A 6,000-nucleotide genomic window follows, 5' to 3' on the forward strand; every position below is an offset into this window, starting at 1 on the left:
CATGTTAGCATGCTGCAGCTACATGAGCATCGTCCTCGTTAGCATGTTAGCATGCTGCAGCTACATGAGCATCGTCCTCGTTAGCATGTTAGCATGCTGCAGCTACATGAGCATCGTCCTCGTTAGCATGTTAGCATGCTGCAGCTACATGAGCATCGTCCTCGTTAGCATGTTAGCATGCTGCAGCTACATGAGCATCGTCCTCGTTAGCATATTAGCATGCTGCAGCTACATGAGCATCGTCCTCGTTAGCATGTTAGCATGCTGCAGCTACATGAGCATCGTCCTCGTTAGCATGTTAGCATGCTGCAGCTACATGAGCATCGTCCTCGTTAGCATGTTAGCATGCTGCAGCTACATGAGCATCGTCCTTGTTAGAGTGTTAGCATGCTGCAGCTACATGAGCATCGTCCTCGTTAGCATGTTAGCATGCTGCAGCTACATGAGCATCGTCCTCGTTAGCGTGTTAGCATGCTGCAGCTACATGAGCATCGTCCTCGTTAGCGTGTTAGCATGCTGCAGCTACATGAGCATCGTCCTCGTCAGCATGTTAGCATGCTGCAGCTACATGAGCATCGTCCTCGTTAGCGTGTTAGCATGCTGCAGCTACATGAGTATCGTCCTCGTTAGCGTGTTAGCATGCTGCAGCTACATGAGCATCGTCCTCGTTAGTGTGTTAGCATGCTGCAGCTACATGAGCATCGAGCACCCGTTAGCGTGTTAGCATGCTGCAGCTTCATGAGTATCGTCCTCGTTAGCGTGTTAGCATGCTGCAGCTACATGAGCATCGTCCTCGTTAGCGTGTTAGCATGCTGCAGCTACATGAGCATCGTCCTTGTTAGCGTGTTAGCATGCTGCAGCTACATGAGCATCGTCCTCGTTAGCATGTTAGCATGCTGCAGCTACATGAGTATCGTCCTTGTTAGCATGCTGCAGCTACATGAGTATCGTCCTCGTTAGCGTGTTAGCATGCTGCAGCTACATGAGCATCGTCCTCGTTAGCATGTTAGCATGCTGCAGCTACATGAGCATCGTCCTCGTTAGCGTGTTAGCATGCTGCAGCTACATGAGCATCGTCCTCGTTAGCGTGTTAGCATGCTGCAGCTACATGAGCATCGTCCTCGTTAGCATGTTAGCATGCTGCAGCTACATGAGCATCGTCCTCGTTAGCATGTTAGCATGCTGCAGCTACATGAGCATCGTCCTCGTTAGCATGCTGCAGCTACATGAGCATCGTCCTCATTAGCATGTTAGCATGCTGCAGCTACATGAGCATCGTCCTCGTTAGCGTGTTAGCATGCTGCAGCTACATGAGCATCGTCCTCGTTAGCATGTTAGCATGCTGCAGCTACATGAGCATCATCCTCGTTAGCATGTTAGCATGCTGCAGCTACATGAGCATCGTCCTCGTTAGCGTGTTAGCATGCTGCAGCTACATGAGCATCGTCCTCGTTAGCATGTTAGCATGCTGCAGCTACATGAGCATCGTCCTCGTTAGCGTGTTAGCATGCTGCAGCTACATGAGTATCGTCCTCGTTAGCGTGTTAGCATGCTGCAGCTACATGAGCATCGTCCTCGTTAGCGTGTTAGCATGCTGCAGCTACATGAGCGTCGTCCTCGTTAGCGTGTTAGCATGCTGCAGCTACATGAGCATCGTCCTCGTTAGCGTGTTAGCATGCTGCAGCTACATGAGCATCGTCCTCGTTAGCGTGTTAGCATGCTGCAGCTACATGAGCACCGTCCCGCAGCGTGTTAGCATGCTGCAGCTACATGAGCATCGTCCTCGTTAGCATGTTAGCATGCTGCAGCTACATGAGCGTCGTCCTCGTTAGCGTGTTAGCATGCTGCAGCTACATGAGCATCGTCCTCGTTAGCGTGTTAGCATGCTGCAGCTACATGAGCATCGTCCTCGTTAGCATGTTAGCATGCTGCAGCTACATGAGCATCGTCATACAGCGACTGTATGAATTGGGCAACATGTCAAGGGACTCACTCATAACTTCACATGTGTGTCATGTTGCTGTAGCGCCATCTACAGGGACAAGGACAACCCGTTTGACTGAATGCAAAACCAATGATAATGTTAATAATACATTTCATTTGTAAAGCACTTCCCATCAGCAAAAGGCCGGTCCTAAAGAGTCCAGGGTCTGTGGTCTTAAAGAGTCCAGGGTCTGTGGTCTTAAAGAGTCCAAGTTTCAAGTTTCAAGTTTCAAGTTTCAAGTTTTTATTGTCACATCCCCTTTTATACAAGTATAATCGGTTCGTGAAATTCTTATGTGCAAAACACCCGACAGCAGTAGCAGACTAAAAAAAAAGAATAAGAATGAGAATAAACTATACAATATCCACACACAAAAAAGAAGAAAGTATTAACAATATATATATAAAACAATGTAATAGAATATACATCATGACAATATATATATATAAAACAATGTAATAAAATATACACTTTTTGAGACTATATATATATATATATGTATATACATACAATATATATATAAACAATGTAATAAAATATACACCATGGCCATAGATATTCACAGAATATGTTCTAGTGTGTAGTGTTAATGAGGGTCTCAGTCCTTGTTCAGCAGCCTGATGGCCTGACTGAAGAAGCTGTCCCTCAGTCTGTTTGTGCGGCACTTGATACTGCGGTATCGCCTGCCTGACGGTAGAAGGGTGAACAGTTTGTGGCCGGGTGGTTATTGTCTTTCATCATCCGTTTGGCCCTGTCCACGCACCGCTTGGTGTATATGTCCAGGATGGAGGGAAGCTCACCTCCAACGATGTACTGTGCCGACCGCACCACCCTCTGTAGTGCCCTCGCTCCAGGGCGGTGCAGTTCCCACCAGACGGTGATGCAACCTGTCAGAACACTCTCGATGGTACTGGTGTAGAATGATCTGAGGATGCGGGGGGCCATGTTGAATTTCCTCAGTCGCCTAAGGAAATACAGGCGTTGTTGGGCCCTTTTCACCACGTGATTGGTGTGCGGTCCATGTGAGGTCCTCGGAGATGTGCACGCGAGGAACTTGAAGCTGCTGACTCTCTACTGCAACTCCGTCTATGGAGATGGGGTGTGCTCTCCTCCGCTTCCTGTAGTCCACGATCAGCTCCTTGGTCTTCTTGACGTTGAGGACGAGGCTGTTCTCCTGGCCCCACTGTACCAGTGATCCAACCTCCTCCCTGTAGGCTGTCTCGTCGTCGTGGTCGATCAGCCCCAACACTGTTGTGTCGTCAGCAAACTTGATGATGACGTTGGAGCTGTGCATGGCCGTGCAGTCGTGGGTGTACAGGGAGTAGAGAGAGGGCTCAACACGCATCCCTGAGGGGCTCCCGTGTTGAGGGTCAGCGGCTCTGAGGTGGTACCGCCCATCCTCACCACCTGGCGGCGGCCCGACAGGAAGTCCAGTATCCAGCTGCACATGGTAGAGTGCAGGCCTAGACCTCTGAGCTTGGTGTCGAGCTTGGCGGGAACAATAGTGTTGAACGCTGAGCTGTAGTCCACAACCAGCATTCGCACACAACAGTTCCTCCCCTCCAGGTGGGAAAGGGCGGTGTGAAGTGCCATGGCAATTGCGTCGTCGGTGGATCTGTTTTGACGATATGCAAATTGCCATGGGTCCAGCGTGGCAGGCAACATGGAACAAATGAAGTCCTTGACCAACCTCTCGAAGCATTTACTGACAATCGAGGTGAGGGCTACGGGTCTCCAGTCATTCAGGCAGGTTACCTTGGGGTGTTTGGGGACAGGCACAATGGTGGACATCTTGAAGCTCTCAGGGTCCAGGGTCTGTGGTCCCTCACGTGGTCTTAAAGAGTCCAGGGTCTGTGGTCCCTCACGTGGTCTTAAAGAGTCCAGGGTCTGTGGTCCCTCACGTGGTCTTAAAGAGTCCAGGGTCTGTGGTCCCTCACGTGGTCTTAAAGAGTCCCGGGTCTGTGGTCCCTCACGTGGTCTCAAAGAGTCCCGGGTCTGTGGTCCCCTCACAGGGTCAGGGAGACCCGGTCCCCCATGGGGCGGAGCTTGGCTGGTTGTGGATCTGAGGGTCGGGTGGAGGTTTGGGGACCATCGAGTTCTTTAGGTCATTCATGTGTCACATGACCTCATGAATGACCTTTAGACAACATCACTTCACATCCCTGGAGCAACGGGAACATAATTGAGTGATAATAATAAATAAATAAAAAATACAAATACATAATGACAATGTAGTCACACCTTGACTGAGTATATTTGTCGTGTGTATTAATCTGGCAAAGCTTCACGTTAAAACATACTGTTGATTCTGTCAAATCAATAAAGCGTCATTGCGTTCATGCACCACAAGGTGGCGCCACTCTTATATTTATTGTGTGTCTAACATGAGATTGTTTTGTTTTATCAGCAATTTCATCTGCAGCAGCTGAATGAATGTAGTCACTCAGTAAATATAGTTAAAATATTGTATTTAAAATATATATATTATATAATACATATTCTTGATCCCTTACACATTTTTTACTGGGGGTGATTTAGTGGGGCTAAATTTCGTCAATTTAAATGTTAATCCAAAAAGGGGGAAATGTGGAATTTCAATAAAATTATATTGTGTTTTTGTTGGATATCTATAATATATAATAAATATATGAACTTAAACTATGACAATATGTTTATATACATATACATATATATATATTTGTATATGTATGTGAACACTAACGTAATTAATTATTCTTTTTGACACAAACAAAGTAATGATTAATCATGTTTTTAATGGCGCTTTCAGTTAATGGTATCCGTTTATATTTAAGGGAGGCCCTCTACCGGAAGTGAAGGATCGCTGTTCCCTCGCCTCCCCCCGGACGACCAGACCATCGCTCGCTGTCCCCCCCCCCGGGGCACCAGGCTGACGTCCGCTCCGCGGGACTCTGACTGCCGGGCTGCGTCTCAGAGGCGGCGAGAAGAACCGGAACCCAACAGGACGCTGTCTTTTTTTTTTTTTTTTTCATTTTTATTTGTTTCTTTGAAACCGGAGGAAACGCCGAGAGACGGACACGAAACGGAATATAACGTTTTTTATTTTTTATTTACAAAAAAAAGAAATATGTAAACGTCGCTTGCGTTCGACGCTAGCTCGAAGTTTACCGAGAGGAGAGAAGCTAACGTTAGTTTTATTAACTTAATACTTTTATTAACAGATCAATCGCTCTTTAACAACCCGCAGGTCACCTTTAATAGCGTCGGCGTTGGATCGATAACGTGATTAACCCAGATATCGATGAGAAATGTCTACGTTTAAACGGAATAGGACACTAAGTTAGTCCGAAGCTAGCTGCTAGCTCGCTAGCTTAGCCGGCTAGTAGCTGCCGTTAGCTACCTAGCTCGCGCACGTAAACCTCACAGAACGCGATGTGACGTCATCACGCTCACCTGCCGTCACGCGCTGCCACCGGACAGGATGGACGTTTGTTTTTGACGTTTTTCTTCCATAATCTCGAGCAGCGTCGTATTTAACGCCCCCTCTGAGGCCTGCAGGAAACACACTGCAGATTATTTATATGTTTCTATCTCACTGACTTCTTATTCTGAGTATTTTTAAGGCGTATTTTCGTCCCGTGGACGTTTTGTGTCGGCATAACACAAGTGGATCACAAGGACGGTTGCAAGGTGAGTTCATGCATTCAGAGTTACCTCTGTGACGTCATTGGCCAAACTATGCAAAAGTCCATTTGACTTGCATTTAGTTGTTTGAGTGCAAAATGCTCCTCATCATTTCACATGCTGCTCTTGATTGAACACGTTCAAGTTCAGTTATTGGTTCTGACCCAAAGTCACCAATCACGCTCTCCTCTGGTACAGAACCATCTGTACCTGCACGACCTCTGACCCTCAGGAACACCCCCACATAACCTTTAATGGGGAGAAATGGGGTAAGACCCCCCAGGAGGGCCACAGGAGGGTCCTCTGGGGACAGGAGGGATGCAGGTGTCCCCACAATGACATCATCGCACAGT

The 6,000-nt window shown here is 47.5% G+C and overlaps 1 protein-coding gene across 1 annotated transcript in view; it reads left to right on the forward strand.

The window, feature by feature from the left end:
- Positions 1-4,914: 4,914 nt before the first annotated feature.
- ppfia1 (PTPRF interacting protein alpha 1) overlaps positions 4,915-6,000 on the forward strand; it is a 33,446-nt gene continuing 32,360 nt past the window's right edge. The window contains 1 exon segment of the mRNA XM_056413702.1: positions 4,915-5,653. The gene's annotated coding sequence lies outside the window, so the exon portion shown is untranslated.

Source organism: Pseudoliparis swirei, chromosome 4 (assembly GCF_029220125.1).
Source record: "Pseudoliparis swirei isolate HS2019 ecotype Mariana Trench chromosome 4, NWPU_hadal_v1, whole genome shotgun sequence".
Lineage (NCBI taxonomy): Eukaryota > Metazoa > Chordata > Actinopteri > Perciformes > Liparidae > Pseudoliparis > Pseudoliparis swirei.